A 19,619-nucleotide genomic window follows, 5' to 3' on the forward strand; every position below is an offset into this window, starting at 1 on the left:
CACGGATTGATAAACCTTAGGTCATCCACTTGAGGGAAATTTGCTACTGTCCTACAAACCTCTACACTTGGAGGCCCAACAACCTCTACAAGAAGAAGGTTGTGTAGTAGACAACAGGGTGTATCACCGCATGAGGTCCGGTGGGTTGAGGTGAGGCCCTTGGTTCGGTTCCTGCACCACATTGGTCGGCCCGTGACGCATTTAGGGAGACCCATGGATGACTTGTCATACAAGACAACGATAGCAGAATTGTGAAGGACTCTGTGTCCACTGACAAAGCCGGCTAGGATTTTTAACCTGGGTTCTCAGACTAAGGTAACCCCTTATCTCTGATATTACTATTCATCCAACCTAACTTTAAGGGGCATCCTACAGAATGCTCTGCTAGAAACATACTCATCGATTAGGAAGAGGGGTGTGAGACAATGCGTGAGAGACAGACCTAAAGATAATGTGCTTACAGGAGACACGTAGGCAGGTCTATGTATATAGAAAGGGTCGATGGGGATTGTGTGTGTGTATGCTTGTGAGAGGAATTGTGCTTGTGATAAAGGTTAGTGAAAACAGTTGTAAATGATTACGAGAGGGAGGGAGGGTTATATCGAGAGCATGTATGCGAGAAAGACACCTCGGGAGAGAGTATGTGAGCATGTGTGAGAGACCACCGATGGAGAGTGAAACTACACGTAAAAGACAGATGTACACATTGATTAAAGATATAAATTGTATCCAAATATTAGGATGGGATCATGATATTTGCAATTCACGTAAGGCACCGTCATTGATCCATCAGACATCTAGATTCTATCGAATTTGAGTATGTCTATGTTATTATTCGACATAATTGATCCACATAGTTAGTATTTTGAACTCCAGACAATGCATCCTTTAGCAATCAAATATAAATGTGAGTAAAGTTCATCTTGTGTGTGTAAAGCACATTACACATATGAAAGTTACACAATGAACATTATAAATAGCTAGCTATGAACTAGTATACATTTGAATTCAACTTAAGGTGGTTTAAAAAAATCGAATTCAACATGAAGTCCATTCAATTATTTGAATTCGATATCATGGCATTTTAAATCATACCTAAGTTATGGGGCACCAATCTTTGCTCTGATTTTGTACATAATAGCATATATAGTCGTGTACAAAATAGATTCAAATTCAGCTCCTCCATTCCAAAATAATCGTAGTTATAGGATTTTCAAGTGCCAAAATTTCAAAAATAAGCGGATAATTTAATGAGGTTTTCAAACATACAACGTCAAATTTAACGTTGTCTATTTAGGTCAATCCTCAAAGTTCAAGAGTACTCTAAACGCGAATGCTTCTGTTTCAAAATTTCGAATGAAGCGCCAAAAGAGCCTCTACTCACTGGAAACCACGTGAGACCAATGTTTGGTAGTAGAAGGAAATTACTTTTCTAACTCTGACCCGTGAAACCTACCGGCCCGGCGTCCAAAGGTCTAAACTGGGGTAGGTTTGTAGCTTCATCTAGACACCACGCAACCGGCTCCGAAAAACATTCATACACAATGGCCGCCTAAGCACACATGCGCGCGGCCGAAATAGCTCCCGTCCACTATTTGGGACACCTGGGATTACCATCCTACCCCCGACCCACAGTAGGTCAGAAATTTAAGAGGGGGGCAAAGTTTGTACTTTCCCCAAATTTCAAACAAGCGCTTCCCATCTGTTCAAAAAGCCAAAAACAAGCGCGTCCCAGACTGAAACATGGTTCTCCCTTAGCTCCCCCCCCCCCCCCCCCCCGTCTGATTCCCCATTCATACTCCGTGGGCGCGAAAACTACATCTCCACCAGCCGTGAAACCCCGGCATCCTCCGTCCGCCACCCCATCCCACCCATCAACCGCCGCCCTCCTCCATCACGCCGGAGCAGATACCCCGACATCGTCGTCCACCGCAACCTCAACCGCAACACCCTCCAAGGATAGTTGTTGAAGCTGAGGCCGAGCCATCTGTACCCGAGCCAGTTCAACCACGCCGTCCTGCGCCTCACCGCTGCCGCTCCAACTTTGCCACCGTCCACCGCACCGGAGTTGTTCCTGCTACGCCGTCATTCGCCGCCTCGGATCTGCTTCCCCTCCGCCAACATACGACCACGGCAAAACAGTCAACAATTTGGCCATTGGTTCGTCCAAGCCTACACCCTCCTCCAAAACATCAGTTTCCCCCAGCAAAAAGAAGAAGATCGGCGCGACATGTGGAGGAGACCACACTGGAAACCAGAAATGGTACTCCTCTTTCCTTATTCGTGCAAATCTTACGTGTCTTCTTGCACGGTATTCATCCCACATAAGACACTAGTTGACCGCTTCTTCTTGATACTAGATGTTCCTAGTTACTCGTGATGCACAAGGTTTCTCCTCATATACTATTTCACCTTAGCGAGAGGTCCGTCGCCCCCCCCCCCGATTTCAATTCTTGGTCAGTTGATTCCCAATTAATGGAAGCATTCCCTGGCATAATAGGCGCTAGTCCGCCTATTACGCTGGGGAAGCAGCGCCTCGGTGTTTATCTTAGGGGCGTGTGGGGCCTAGAGCTACTAGCACCTGATCTGGAGGTCGGCCGGGATTAAAGGGATGGCCTGGGGGCGCTGCGAGGCACGGCGGTGGTGTGAGGTCGAGGGGAGGGCGGGGCGGCTGAGGCAGGGGTCTGGGCTGGTGGTCGTTGGCGGTTCGAGAAAGATCGTCAACAGTGACTGGCGGGAGGTAGACGAAGGCCCTCTGCTCGTTCCTTATAAATCGGACGGTTCATAAAAAATTCGACTGACCTATTTATTTTCAGTCGACTGTTATCTTGATAGGACCACATGTGGTGGTGTGCTGGAGGATTACCTGCATTTCTTGTGCTCATATATTACAAAATCATATAGAGTAGAATCTAATTTTGTTTGCCATGTAATGTTGTAGAGCTATCATATGTCTCCTGTTAGTTATTTTTCAGCCACCTGCTATCTGCTACTTTTACAGTGCACTAGTTCTGCACACACTTCACCCATACTCTCACTATTGTGTTTTTATGAAAGGTTATTTCAGACTCTGCTGCCTTCACAGAAGCAAAAAATAAAAGAGAGAAGTTGCTCCAGTGTGGTACGCGGCTAGGCCAGACACGTTTCACGCATTTAAAGGCTGCAGTGTCAGCAGATGGAGACGGTAAACATAGCTCTGGAGTTGATGAGCTCGCTCCCAACGAACCACCATCCTAGGTGAGGGAGTCCTGGACTAAGGGGTCCTCGGGCGTCTGGCCTGTTGGCCATGGGCCGGACTGCTGGACTACGAAGATACGAAGACCGAAGACTGCACCCTTGTCCGGATGGGACTCTCCTTGGCATGGAAGGCAAGCTTGGCGACCGAATATGTTGATTCCTTTCTTTGTAACCGACTTTGTGTAACCCTAGATCCTCCCGGTGTCTATATAAACCGGAGGACTTAGTCCGGATAGGAGAGACTCATTATCATAGCCATACAAGCTAGACCTCTAGGGTTTAGCCATTACACTCTCGAGGTAGATCAACTCTTTAATACCCATATTCATCAATATCAATCAAGCAGGACATAGGGTATTACCTCCATAGAGAGGTCCTGAACCTGGGTAAACATTGTGTCCCTTGTCTCCTGTTATCATCGACCTTAGACGCACAGTTCGGGACCCCCTACCCGAGATCCACCGGTTTTGACACCGACATTGGTGCTTTCATTGAGAGTTCCTCTGTGCTGTCGCTAAAAGGTTTGATGGCCCCTTCAATCGTCAATAATGACGCTGTCGAAGGATAAACTTTCCTCCCCGGACAAATCTTTGTGTTCGGAGGCTTCGCATTGCGAGCCAATTCGCTTGGCCATCTGGAGCAGATCAAAAGCTACGCCCCTGGCCATCAGGTCAGATTTGGGAGCTTGAACTATGTTGCGGACGTCCGTGGAGACTTGCTCTTTGCCGGATTCGAGACCGCGGCTGCAGCCCCCGGTTACCCCGATGATCATGACCTAAATCTGTCATCAGGCTGCATCCAGGAGATCACACCTATAACCTCTTTGGCCTTAGAGCCGGAGCAGACTGCGCCATCCGAGGATGGGAGGATCAACCCCACCACGGAGGCCACAGATTCCACGGCGTGGGAGCCACACATAGACTCAACCTCTCACGGCGTATTTTTCACCGGAACCCCGGACTCGTCTCTGGCCGTAAGTTCCGAACCACGTGAGCCCGCGCCACGTTGAACTTGATCGTTTATCGATCTTCAAGTTCAGCGTCACAGACATCTTCCAGCATTCGCCTTTGGGCGATGTGCTAAACTCGTTAAAGAACCTGTCCTTGGCAGAGGACTCACAGCCGAACTATATCCGGTTCGAACTAGGGGTTGACGGTGGAGAATTTTGCTTCCCACCCGCCACCCAGTTCATCGCCACGGTCGAGGATTTGACCGACACACTTGATTACGACTCCGAGGACATCGACGGTATCGACGACGATGCCGGAGAAGAAGAGGCCCAGAACCCGCCGTTCACCGGACACTGGACGGCCACTTCCTCATATGATGTATACATGGTGGATGCACCAAAGGAGAACATCGACAATGACAAGGAAGATCCAACCGAGGATAAACCTTCCGAAATACAATCCAAGCTCCGGCGTTAGTGGTGCTGCTCTAAGTCACGCCGCAGTAAAGACAGCAACACCGGCACAGGAGAAGATAATACCCAGAAGGTGCCGAAGACAACGAAGACCCCGTTGAAACAGCTAATGAACAAGATGAACGGGAAGATGGGCAGGCTAGCCCTAGCAAGCAGGCCACGCACGAAGACTCAGAGGACGGAAGTTATCTTCCGCTCTCCGAGGATGAGGTGAGCCTCGGCACCGACAATTTCATCATGCTTGAGGAACCTCGAAAGCAGGAGCGCTTCAAGCACCAGCTAATTGCCACGGCAAGGAGCCTGAAAAAGAAGCAGTAGCAGCTTCAAGCTGACCAAGATCTGCTCAATGATAAATGGATGGATGTCCTAGCAGCCGAAGAGTACGGCCTCAAGCGCCCAACCAAAAGCTACCCAAAGCGCAAATTGCTACCTCAGTTTGACGAGGAGGCGCCGAACTACATACCTCCATCGTACAATGCGGCTGACCGACCACCACGTGGTCGAGACAAAACGGAAACTCAAGCCGAACACCAGCCAGCCCCGCCTCAGCGCACAGGCAGAGGTAAATTAGCCCATGGTCATACATATGACCTCCGGAAAAACCTGAAAAATAAAGCAGGACATACTAGATCAATCTACGAATCGCGAGGGCGTGCCTCGACACGCGAAGACGGCCACCTATTCGGACATGACAAACTTAGTCATGCGCGGGCCAAAAACCACAGACAGACTCCATCAGAGCTATGTCGCAATATGGCCCGATATAGAGGCGCCGCACACCCTCATTTCTTCACTGATGAGGTCCTGGATCATGAATTCCAGAAGGGTTCAAACCCGTGAATATAGAATCATACGATGAGAACACAGACCCTGTGGTGTGGATCGAAGACTTCATTCTCCACATTCATATGGCCCGCGGTGATGACCTCCACGCCATCAAATACCTCCCTATAAAACTCAAGGGGCCAGCTCGGCACTAGATCAACAGTTTGCCTGCAAATTCTATTGGCAGCTAGGAGGACTTGGAAGAGGCCTTCCTCGATAACTTCCAAGGTACATATGCTCGACCTCCGGACGCTAATGACTTAAGCCATATAGTCATTAGCCCGGAGAGTCCGCCAGGAAATTCTGGACTAGGTTCTTAAAAAAAAAAGAACCAAATCGTCAATTGTTCGGATGCCGAAGCCCTAGCAGCCTTCAAACATAGCATCTGCGACGAATGGCTCGCTCGCCACCTCGGCCAAGAAAAGCCAAAATCCATGGCAGCCCTCATGGCACTCATGACCCGCTTTTGTGCGGGCGAGGACAGTTGGTTAAAAACAATGCAAGCGACGCCGGCACCCCTGAAGCTAAAACTGGCAAAGACAAGTCTCGACGCAACAGATACAAGCGCCGAAACAATAGTGATAACACCGAGGACATGGCAGTCAATGCCGGATTCAGGGGCTCTAAGTCTGGTCAGCGGAAGAAGCTGCTCCAAAAGAACAATTCAGGCCCATCCAGCTTGGACCGCATACTCGATCGTCCGTGCCAGATTCATGGCACCCTAGACAAGCCACCCAATCATAAAAATAGAGATTGCTGTGTTTTTAAACAAGCTAGCAAATTAAACACCGAAAACAGGGAAAAGGATCACAAAGTGAGGACGATGATGAAGAGCCCCAGCAACCAAACATAGGGGGACAGAAGAAGTTTCCCCCTCAGGTCAAAACGGTGAACATGATATACGCTACCCACATCCCCAAGAGGGAGCGCAAGCGTGCGCCCAGGGACGTCTATGCGATAGAGCCAGTCGGCCCAAAATTTAATCCACGGTCGTCATGCTCGATCACTTTTGATCGCCGGGATCATCCGACCAGTATCCGTCACGGTGGCTCAGCCGCACTGGTCCTATACCCAATAATTGATGGGTTCCACCTGACTTGCGTCCTTATGGACGGAGGTAGCAGCCTTAATCTCCTCTATCAGCATATTGCGCAAAAAATGGGCATTAACCCATCTCGGATCAAGCCCACCAGGACTACCTTCAAAGGAGTCATACCAGGTGTAGAGGCCCACTGTACGAGCTCAATCACACTAGAGGTTGTCTTCGGTTCTCCGGACAACTTCCGAAGCGAGGAATTAATCTTTGATATCATCCCGTTTTGCAGCGGCTATCACGCACTGCTTGGACAAACCGCGTTCGCTCGATTCAACGCAGTACCACACTATGCTTATCTCAAGCTCAAGATGCCCGGTCCACGCGACGTCATAACAATCAACGGAAATATAGAATGCTCCCTCCATACAGAAGAGCACACAGCTGCCTTAGTAGCAGAAATACAGAGCGGCCTTCTCAAGCAGAACCTTAATTCAGCTCCCGAGCCCACGGACACCGTTAAGAGGGTCCGAACTACTTTGCTGCAGGAGAGCTCGGATCGTCAGGAGCTCGACTAGCAATCCAGCCTCCGTTGTAGTTCCGATCCAGTGGTGGCATTCGTGCCGCGCGTACATAACTGCACACTCAAAATCCCATGGGCATCGACGGAGTCATGGCTAGCTTGTGGTCCGTAGTACGGCTCAACCGACATCGGATACACACATACTTTTACCTTTACTTGTTTCCTTTTCAGGTCTCAATCCCACAGGCACCATCTGATGGCCTGGTCATCGGTCCTCTTGAAGGATAAACACACCAAGACGACGAGAAACGCAGACATATAGGGGACTTTTTAGGTGGTTCCGTTAACGATAACTTTACCTATTTTTAGGACCCACATGTAGCTCTCCCTTGGTTTCGGCATGTCAAATAGCATGTTGCTTATTGCACTACCTGTATCAATGCGCCTTGACGTACTAATTAAATTACAATTAGAACAGTTTGCGACTGGAGCTGTAGGACTCCAGCTTTTTACCTTCGTACCTTTTCTGTTTTCTTTCTTTTTTTCAGCTCCCTTGTGGATAACCCTATCAGGTAGCACCCATACACTTTGGTGCGTTTCATGTTCGCCAGGGGCTGCACAGCACCCCACACTATGGCAACAAAAGTCTGAACACTTTTTATAAGTATAGTTCGGCACCCCGAATTTAGCATTATATGCATTGGTTCTGAATCATGTCTTTGGTCAATAGTTGGGTTGCCCGGCTCTTGTGCTTGCTACCTTACGTTCTGCTATATCGGCTAAGGTAGTAAAGGGAGAACTACTGCGATTGTGCCTTGGTTTATCCAAAGAGCACCTCAGTAGAGAAAGCCGAAAACTGACTGTCATGATGCGGCGAGAGCCGGTCAGCTGTTCGGAGGTTGCAACTCATGGGAGATTTCTTCTGCATTACGCGAAGGATTGGTACTTCCCGATCAGACACTTATAGCATTCTAGTTCGGATACTAGAGGCCGCGCCCATGTTTTTATTGTCGCACTCCTATGGCTAAGTGAGGGCGTTACAGCTGCATTGTTTGGTTGCCTGGTTCGTTGCGCTAAATAACTCCTTCAAGGACCATCTAATTGGATCAAGATTGTTTAGATTCCATCTCGAACACCCCCGTACTACCTATGTGGGGGCAGAAGCCGACGACTGGTTAACCCTCAGATTTCATACAACACGGCCGCACAGGAAGTAAATATTTAAAAACATAACAAGCATTATATTGCATAAAACACTTTGTTTTATCATACAAGGTAGAGGGAGCTCGCATACATCCATTCAAAGATAATGTCTTTCGCACAGTGATCCGCAACAATGCGGGACCCCTCCAGGACACCATCAAAATACAACTCAGGTAGGCGGTGCTCCTTGCCCTCAGGTGGCCCCTCGGTCATTAGCTTCTTGGCATCCATCTTCGCCCAGTGTGTTTTGATGCGGGCAAAGGCCATCCGTGCACCTTCGATATAGACCGACCACTTTATAACCTCAAGCCAGGGGCAGGCATCAAAAAGTTGCTTCACAAGTCCAAAGTAGCTGCTAGGTATCGGCGCGATAGGCCATAGTCGGACTATCAGCTCCTTCATGGCTTGCTCAGCCGCCTTGTGCAGCTCAACCAGTTGTTTCAGCTAGTCACTGAAGGACACCGGATGTGCGGGGACAAGATATTGAGACCAGAACAGCTTCTCCGTAGAACTCCCCTCCTCGGCTCGATAGAACTCAGCAGTGTATGATACGCTGCATGGCAAATCCGTAAACGCCCCTGGAGAGCTCCAAATTCGGGTAAGTAAAAGGAACGCTTCCTTCACAGACTTGCTTTGCATAATGAAAGCCTTACCCGCCGCGATCTTTCGGGCCGCCTGGATTTCCTGAAGGGTGCTCTGGGCTTTGGCTCGAGCCTCCTGTGCACTCTGGAGGGCCTTCAAAAGTTCGGATGCTTGCATCTTAGAATCACGCTCCAAGGACTCGCACTTCTTGACGGTGTCCTGGAGCTCTTGCTGAACCTTGCCGACCCGGGCCTCATGCTTCTTGTGCGCGGTGCGTCCCTTGGTCGCTTTATCCTCGTCCTTCTCTAATGCCTTCTTGAGGGCTGCCACCTCGGTCGTGGCCCCTAATAAAGTTCATGGCACTTTAGTCAGCACGAACCATTCATCCTTCCTAAACATACACGCAGGTTACGGCATACCTTTGTTGTCGTCCAGTCGCTTCTTCACGAGGCCGAGCTCTTTCTTGGCCCGCTCCAGGTTCTGCTTCAGTATGAAGACCTCCGCAGCGTGAGCGGCAGCACCCAGCAGTGACGCCTGCTTATTCACACATACATATTATGTTAGACTCCTGCGAAAATTATTTTGATCCCCTGCTCGGCTTTTCCTTTCTGGACACCGAATAGAGCATCAGGGGCTACTGTCCACATTGTGATATTTTTTCTACAATTGTTACCTCAAAGCCTGTTAAAAGGCTAGTGCAGGCCTCGGTCAGTCCTCTTTTGGCAGACTGAACCTTTTTGATCATCGTACCCATAAGGACATGGTGCTCATCCACAATGGCGGCACCTCGCAACGCTTCCAGCAGATTGTCCGATGCCTCTGGTTGGACAGAGGTCATCGGTGGAACAGGCACACCTCCTCCTTTCGGGGAAGGCCGTTCACTGGACTCTAGAGCCGTGTAGGTCTCCGGAATGGTATACGGCTGAGGGACGAAAAGAACTTGTCCCCCACTACCAGTCCCCATGGGGGCTTTTTCCCCCATGTGTCCGGCAGCCGAGGAGTCATCCTGCGGCGCCACCTTAACGATTTCAAGAACCTCCCCCTAGTCTGGAAAGATCCTTTGGGACGCCACCTTGTCATCACCCTTGGGTGAGACAGAATGAGCAGGCGGCGGAGACATGCTAGCCATCTCCTTTGAGTCTAGCGAATCCTCTATCGAGGATCGTAGGGAGCTATCGCGGGCCAGACTGTAATGGCATAGTTTAAACATATTAATATTATAAACTGGAAAGGCGAGGTATTGGGAGGTGCATAGGGTTTTGGTACTTACGAGGCAGCTCCGGACTGCTTTCGACATCCCATGCGGAGTTATCCGCAAGGAAGCCCTTCCCCCTCTTGGGTGCCTTCGCCTCCAGATTCGTGGAGGCCTCTCTTTTCTTCTTTCCCCCTCCGGGGGAAGCCGCCTTCTTCTTCCTCCCCGTCGTTGTCTTCGGTGACCGAAGAGTCAGTCTCGTCTTCGGACAACATGTCCGAAGCACCCTTTCGGCGAAGGCCACTCCTGCTCCCTTTGGCCGTCTCCTTGGCCTTCTTCTCCGGCACATCATAAGGCGCCGGAAATGGCACCTTCGTTAGGAGTGGGGTTTCCTCAACTTCGGGAAGTGGAGCTGGACAATTAATCCGCCCCGCTATGTCGATCCAGGCCTGAAAATTGATAGGAAGGCTTAGACTCCTCCCCAAAATATGCCAGTAAAGGCTATACCTTGAATACATGAAAGAACTTACCGAATTGGCCTGGCACTTTAAGCTGAGCCCACGATCTTCGGTCGTGGGCGGTGGTGTCTCGTTGGCCTTCAAGATCACTTTCCAGATATCTTCGTGCGTTGTGCTGAAGTGCTCTAGTAGCGTCTGGTGCTTGGCCGAATCAAACTCCCACAAATAGCAAGTCCGGCGTTGGCACGGAAGGATCCGGTGAATGAGCATAACCTGGATCACATTGAGGAGTTTGATCCTCTTGGTTATCCTGTTCTGAACGCACATCTGGAGCCCAGTCAGCTCGCTCGAAGAGCCCCAGGCGAGGCCCTTCTCTTGCCAGGAGGTGAGCCGCAGCGGAGCTCTGGATTGAAATTTGGGGGTCGCCGGCCAGTTGGTGTCGCGCGGCTCGGTGATGTAGAACCACCCCGACTGCCACTCCTTCACCGTCTCCACAAAGGAGCCTTTGGACCATGTAACGTTGGGCATCTTGCCCACCATGGCGCCTCCGCACTCTGTCTATTGGCCTCTCACCACGTTCGGCTTTACATTGAAAGTCTTCAGCCACAGGCCGAAGTGAGGCGGGATACGGAGGAAGGCCTCGCAAACGACTATGAATGCTGAGATGTTGAGGATAAAGTTGGTGGCTAGATCATAGAAGTCTAGCCCGTAGTAAAACATCAGTCCACGGACAAATGGGTGGAGAGGGAATCCCAGCCCACGGACGAAATGGGCGATAAATACAACCCTCTCATGGGGCTCTGGAGTAGGGACGATCTGTCCTTCGGCTGGGAGACGGTGAACGATCTCCTTGGCCAGGTATCCGTCCTCTCGAAGCTCCTTGATGTCTTTCTTCTTGACAGAAGAATCCATCCACTTGCCACCAGCTCCGGATCCGGACATGGTTGGAGTGTTCTCCCAGGCGGAGGAAGCTAGGGCTTGGGCACTAGAGCTCTAGAATGGATGGACAGAAGAGGGAGAAGGCAGGGGTGAGTGAGGACGAATTCTTATCCCCTTATAAAGGCCGTGAATATCAAACACCTCCCTACTCGCCTTAAAACTTGCCTATTCCCAAGGGTTGTGTAAACGACACGGTTGGGTTACCCATGCCCATATTTATGAGAATCCCGTAATAAGGGGACGCAATCTCTACTTTGACAAGACGTGCCAATGGCAACCGCACCTCGAAACGTGGAGCGGCAGGCAAAAAAGGTTCGAAATTATGACCGGATGGACGTGATGTCATGTTGTAAAAGTTGCCAGCGGATTGGACTCATGTATTATTATATTCTCTCTACGGTTGTGTGTGGTGTGTGTTACAGGTCCGGACACGATCAATTCATCCGAAGACTATTCCAGCGTTCAGAAGGAGGAACCCGCCTTGCAATGCCGAAGACAGCACTATGCGCTGGATACCTTGTCATTGAAGCCAGGTTCAGGGGCTACTGAGGGAGTCCTGGACTAAGGGGTCCTTGGGCGTCCAGCCTGTTGGCCATGGGCCGGACCGATGGGCTGTGGAGATACGAAGACCGAAGACTACACCCGTGTCCGGATGGGACTCTCCTTGGCGTGGAAGGCAAGCTTGGCGACCGAATATGTAGATTCCTTTCTTTGTAACCGACCTTGTGTAACCCTAGATCCTCCCGGTGTCTATAGAAACCGGAGGACTTAGTCCGGATAGGAGAGACTCATTATCATAGCCATACAAGCTAGACCTCTAGGGTTTAGCCATTATGATCTCGAGATAGATCAACTCTTGTAATACTCATATTCATCAATATCAATCAAGTAGGATGTAGGGTATTACCTCCATAGAGAGGGCCGAACCTGGGTAAACATCATGTCCATTGTCTCCTGTTACCATCGACCTTAGATGCACAGTCCGGGACCCCCTACCCGAGATCCGCCGGTTTTGACACCGACACCAGGTGCCTGCTTTAACTTCGCGGTGTCATATGTGGTTGCATGTTGCATATGGTGTCTAGCTTGTATTCAAAAGGCCGAAGTCGGCCTTTATTAAGGTAAGGAAAGATATTTTTTACATGAACCACCATCCCGGGAGCACCAGAAGTCAAATGGCTAGTCAGGGCACTGGCCGAGCTAGTGACAAGCCCAACACAGACAGGCATCACCTGGAAGCCAACTAAAAATCCACGATGGTGGCGAAGCAGCCCGCCTCCCACTAGGCTCTCAGGTCCTAGATGATCATGCTCACCACTCCAGCCGGATGTCTAGATTGTATTGCTTCCAATTTGGTTAAATTGCATCTGCTTAGCTTACACACTATACCTTTGAATATGACATGCCTTCCTGTTTTTGGTACATACTAGTACATCTGTCTATTAACCATGTTCTTACATCAAACTAATGTTCTTGTGTATCCCTCATCAATCACTTATGATGAGGTAGTCAGGCAAGTGGACTACTGTGAGAAAATATCCTCATTTAAAGATTGCAGCGTCAGCCTCCCCACATGATTCTCAAGAAACAACAAGGCTAGATGAAGATAGTGAATGTAGCTCTATCGTTGATTACCGCATTTCCCCTACACTAGCATCGCAGGTGCTTGCTCTAACTTGGTAGCGTGATATGTGGTTGCGTGTTGCATATGGTGTCTAGATTGTAATTCTTCCAATCTGGTTAAATTGCATGTGCTATTCTGCTTAGTTTATACATTATACCTGTTAATGTGACATGCCTTCCTGTTTTTAGTACATAGTACATCTGTCTATTAAGCATGTCCTTACATAAAACTATTGTTTTTGTATCCCGCATAAATCAATATGACGAGACACCTTTAGTATATGCAGTGCGATATTAGTTGCATCTTTCAAATGATTTATAGCATGCACTGCTTCTAATTTGTTGAAATGCCATTTATGATGGGACGCTTTTAACTTGACAGAGTCATATTGGTTGCATCTTTCATGTGGTGTCTTGCTTACATTGCTTCTTATTTGTTGAAATGGTTTCTACTTAGTTTACACAAACAGTTGTGAATATGCCATGCCGTCCTATTTTTCGTATTATTCCATCCTGGAATCATGTGTTTGCCTTACATCAAAGTAGTGATTGTCAGTATCATGCACGAATGAGTTCTGAAGAGTGAATTTTATTGCTTTTTCTTGTCGGTTTTACTTGACAATTCAAAATCAATAAAGCAGAAGGAAGTTAGCAAGGCAGCGGATGATGGTGCTCCTTCCAAATGGAGGGCCTCTACAGATTCTACTCCTCCACCCCCCCAAGATGATTTCCAAGACAACACATGCATAGACACTCAACATAGCTGTGTTGATGATGAGCACATCTCCCCTAGTGCACCATCACAGGTGCTCCCTCTAACTTGGCACTGTTATATGTGGTTGTGTGTTATGTATGATGTCTAGCTTGTATTGTTTCTAATTTTGTTGAATTTCATCTGCTTACTTTACACATTATAGTTGTGAATAAGACACGTGTTCCTATTTCTAGAACATACAATATCTGTCTATCACACCATGTTCTTACATCAAAGTACTATTGTTGTGTAACCTGCAACAATCACTTATCATAAGACACGTTTGACTTGGGAGTGTGATATAGGTTACATCTCGCATTCTTTTCTAGCTTGTACTACTTCTAATTTGTTGAAATGGCACTTATGGCGGGACAGTTTTAACTTGGTAGAGTGATATTCGTTGCATCTTTCATATGGTGCCTAGCTTTCATTGCTTCTAATTTGTTGAAATGCCTTCTCCTTAGTTTACATATCATAAGCCGTGAATATGCAATGCTGTGAATATGCAATGACATTAATGACGAGAGACCTTTAACTTGGTAGTGTGATGTTGTTTGCATCTTGCATATAATTTATTTCTTGTACTGCTTCACATTTGTTTAAACGGCATTTATGATGAGACATTGTTAACTTGGCAGAGCGATATTTGTAGCACCTTTCATATGGTTTCTACCTTCCATTGCATTGCTTCTAATTTAGTGAAATGTCTTCTGCTTAGTTTACACATCATAGTTCTGGTTATCTCATGCCGTCCTATTTTTCTTACATATTGCATCCTCTTATCATGTGGTTGTCTAACATCAAAGTTCAGTTCGTCTGTATCATGCATCAATTTGTTCTGAAGAACTAAATTTTTATTCGTTTTTTTGTCGGCTTGACTTAACATGGCACAGAGAAAGAGGAAGCAAGACAGAACGACAGGGAAAGGGAAGCAGAAGAATCCTGCAGATTCTGCTGGTACTGATGGTGCAATATAAGGTCAAAGTCCAGCGAAAAATTATACTGACAGGGTATCCTGTGCTACACGAGCTGCAGAACAAGCCAAACAGAAACAAATAGCTGCCACCAAACAAGCAGAGACAGCCCTAGTTGTCGCAGCACCTTCCATAGTACCACCAGCTGCACGATTTACTCATTGGTCAACTCAGCTAGGAGCATGTTCCCAAGCTCCCTTGCCACCTAACACTACTTCCAAAGCACTCTTGACACAAGATGAGTTGGCAAGATCATATGAACTTTGTGAGCTTCAACAGCAAGAAGGTAGTTGCTGGAGCCAAGTTACAATTGCATGCTTCTTTATATGTAGTCTCACAGTTTGATGTACACTAACACTTCCTATGTTTGTTGTTGGACGAGCACCTAGGCGCAAGAGGAAACAAACATCAGGGATAATGCTCGATAGGTTAACTAAATATAGAGGAGGAAGAATGGAGATCTGTTTTGAGACAGGTTTAAAAAGGCCATGTGATGCTACAGAGTCAGCCAAGTTAGTATCAGAGGCAGCGGTTGCTGTTAGGTGTCATGTACGTATCCTCCCAACATGGATTCAGTATAGGAATGACAAAGACGAAACCCAGTTCAACACCTTCCTCAACCATTTATCTATAAGTATGGTTATGTATGGAAACTAGTAATATCGTCTTGCTCTGTCCAATACTTTCTAGGTTGCTGATAATGAGACTCTCATAATTTTCAACATATAGGGTTCAAGTTGGATAGCCAAGATGATGCAACCAGACAAGCTTGCACCCATGTTTTCAAGTCTGCTCTGCGACAATATCGGTATAACTTGAGGAAAACTCACTTTGAAGGCAAGGCTAACAGTGAACTTTCCCAAACATCTTCAGTGGAAAATATATCGGATGAAGACTGGAGAGGCCTCGTTAAACACTGGTCCGATCCGAAGTATCAGGTACATTATATATGTGATTAGATCACATGTTGAAGTCCTATTTACGCATGTGCCACACAAATCTATCTTCTTGTAAGTGAACTGTTCAAAGAACAAGGCCAACCGTACGAAAGTGAAATTCCAACAAACGACGGGATCTCGTAGCTATATTGCACACTATGAGGCTCTTGAAATTAGCTGATGTTTCACTCTTTTCATTGTACCATATTATTAGATATATATTGACTTATTCCAAATGCAGAGGAAAGCCCGCAAGGACCAAAAAGTGCCTGAACCAAATGCTGTGGAAATCTTCAAGGACTGTCACACCAACAAGACAAAGGGCATGACTACACCAGTCAAAGCCGCTATTGTAAGTCCTTAATCCTCATGCCTTTTAACTACTACTTACTCTAACTCATGCCTTGAACTGCATGGTTTGCAGCCAATGTCTATTACTCTATTCAATTTTATACACAATCATCTTAGCGTATCATTGCATCTTACAAGGTTTAAAAGAGAGGAGTGATGTTCCTTTGATCTTGACCTGTAATCTAGTTCCGTGCTGGACTTGCCCACACAACGTTACAATTTCCTGTTTGTCTATTCTCAGTTGTTTTGTGATATGAATGATGTCATATTATGCTTACCGTATTATAAACTTTGTCTCTTTATCCTTAGCTGTCAATACAATGTGAAGAAATAGACAATACATTAGCCATGGTACATGCTCATATGTTTGGAACCTGATTTTATTATGTACTTTGTAGTAAAATACAACTAATATTTTACATGGGCTCACCAGAATAAATTCTGTATATAGTCCAAAGCTATTTTGTTTGGTTTTGGCACCTCCATAATATCTTCTGTTCTGGTACTAATGTAAAAACTCAAATTTTCAGCAAGCTATGGAAAAATGGTGGAACCCCCACCTTCTGAAGGTGGCGAGGCAACTATAACCGCAATGTCAGCTCTTGCTGCAGTGGGTCAGTACCTGTCCACTAACAGTGCCAAAAGCACGTTCCTGCATAATACTGGGTTGGTTGTTAAGGAAATCTCGTCCAAACTACCTCATGATCAAGATATGCAAGCTCAAAACAATGTTATATCTGCTCTCCAGACACAAGTCCGTTCCCTAACAAATACCCTTTGTGAAACAAGGACAGACATTGTTCGATGTCATCAAGATATGCATGGTTTTGAAACCAGACTATCAGACATTTGCTATGTTGTTCAGGAGCCTAGGAGAAATGAAGGCGGAGGTTATGGTGCTCCATCGGACAATACAACATGAAAATGTAACGGTCGGGTCAAATGAACTGAGCTTCTGAACTTCTGGTGGTGCATTTATCTACCAGACTATTAACTTTTATGCCAACCTTCCTTTTGTTTTATAGTAGTAATTTTTTTTGTTGCGATACAAAATTTGTTCTTAACGTGCAGCCACCGGCTGAAGAAAACAGCAAGCCATTTTTGGTATAGTGTAGGGTGTTCCCTATATTTGCACTGGTGGCGATCCTTGATGCCCAGTGGATGTAATCTGTGCAATCGCCTTAATAGCCTAGCGATAGTTTCTGGCATATTTATTTCCTAGTCTTTGTTTTCCCTGGTTTGCTAGTGGCCGCAACAACCATGGGCCATAGACGGACCGTGGTAACCATGACCCTGCTACGGGCCGTAGGATCCATGGGCCTCCTACGAGCCATCTTTAAATGGGCCTCCAACACGGCCATACAATCGGTGGGCCTCGGGCCGTCGGATAAATGGGTCTACATGGGCCGTAAGGGCGTAATTTATATCGGCCCAACACGGTAACGGGCCGTTAATAGGCCGGAGGACAGCAAAGGCTTAATTCTGTCACAGGCATAACGGGTCTTTAATGGGCCAGAATATAGGACGGGCTGGAAACGGCGCAACGGGTTAACAAGCCAGGAACGGGCCGACTCTTGCCACGGGCCGAATTTGTCCCGTTAGGGGAACAGGCTAGTAACAGGACGGAAGTAATCGAGGGCCAGAAAGGAGCCCAAGAACATATGGACCGTCAGTAGGCCGAAAGCTAACACGGGCTGGAAACGGCCGAGGTGAATCATGGGTCGTTAATGGGTACAAATAAATTTATTGTTCATTCTGGGCTAGAGTCACCGTGGGCCTTCAAAGGGCCTAAAGATACGAAGGCCTCATATGATCCGAAAGACGCCGTGGGCCATACATGGGCCAATAGTGAAATGGGCTGGTGTTATATTCAACGACCCACATGACGTTGTTGGGCTGACCTCGGGTAGGCCCTAACGGGCAGTGAGTTACCGGGCCGTAAAATGGGCTATTTGCGAAGAGACCATTAACAGGATTTTCATGGGCAGCCCGCTAACTTTTGAGCAAGTCAAACGGGCCGGCCTTTGTAAGCTAAATGGGCCGAATGTGGGCTGTCGCATGTGTCGAAATATCATAGGCGCCTATCTGACCCACTGACGAGCTGCCACGTGTTTCCTCCGGCCAATCCGAATTTTACACGTGGAAATTTCCCATTGGTCCAGGCTGTTAACGGGTTATCGGATCCAAAAATGGACCCGATAGCTTAATGACGACCCGTTACAGTGGATGCCACGTGTCGGTCACCCTTGACGAAAGCACTTCCATGACGCGCGATTTATCGTCATGGAAGTGGACACTTCCGTGATGATTATTTTGGTAATGTCATGGAACACTTCTACGACAACACAGGTATGACTATCTTGATTCTGTCATAAAATCATCATGGATGTACATGCATGATAGAAAACGTGACCTACTATGACAAACACGTATCATCACGGAAGTGTCTTTTTTTGTAGTGATACGTACCCGGTACCCCCAGAACACTTCCGGTGTCCGAATACTATCGTCCTATATATGGACCTTTACCTCTCAACCTATCGAGGGGTGAACCCCGTCCTTTTCAAAAACAACGGGGCCGGCATCGCCCCTCAAGACGGCTCGCGCTTGGCCGGGTCGATCGACCCGGCCTAAACCCCAAGACTTGTCTAAGAAGCCACCTCAAGACAACCGAGCCCGACACACCAAGACTTCTCCAACAATCCAGCTCCCCCTTGGCATGTTCTCCAACTCGGACAAGGGTCAGTGGCCGTCCCATCCCAGCCGTACGATGGGACGAGTCGCCACCAACTGATGACCGAAGCCACAGTACCCCGCCCATGCCTTTGGTCAGCCGGACGAGGCAACACTGCCCCCCACCTACCCGCTGACCAAGACCGGCGTGGCAACAGTGCACCCGTCATCACCCATGACGCCAGCAAGCGGTGACCTGACGGAGCACCACTGTAGCCGACTCGACCCGGACACTCCCTGACAATCGACAAGGTGGCCAACAGTGCCCCCGTACCCGGCGGGTCCCGCGCCCGGGGAACCCGGCGAGGCCTGGTACCCGGCGGGTCCTAGCCCCGGGTTTCCCAGATGCTGACGACCCGGCACAACAACCATGTAACATTAGCATTGTACCCCTGGGGGTTGACCTATAAAACCCCCCAGGAGCCCTCATGCATAGGGGAGAGCAGAGTAGTATCGACACAATCATCGACGGAAGCAAGATCATCTCCTCCCACTCACACATACACACCTAGCTAGCAACACTGGAGGAGAGGGAACTGCCTGAGCCTTGGCCAGCCCTCCTTCTTCCTCTATACAGCTCTAGGAGCAACCCTGTACTGTTACATATAAACCACACTTGGCAGGACTAGGGGTGTTATCTCTCCGGAGAGCCCCGAACCTGGGTGTGTCCTGCGTCCCACGCTCGCTCATGCCAACCTCGCCTCTGGAGCCCACTAGTGCCCTCGAGCCTCCTCCTCTCTTTAGCCATCCCATGGCATCTGCTGTGCACCCACCACGACAGTTGGCGCCCATCGTGGGGCAGCTCGATGTCCTGGCAGGGAGCATGCTTCA

This window comes from Triticum urartu, chromosome 6A (genome assembly GCF_056163025.1).
Source record: "Triticum urartu cultivar PI428250 chromosome 6A, HENAU_Tu73, whole genome shotgun sequence".
NCBI classification, from domain to species: domain Eukaryota; kingdom Viridiplantae; phylum Streptophyta; class Magnoliopsida; order Poales; family Poaceae; genus Triticum; species Triticum urartu.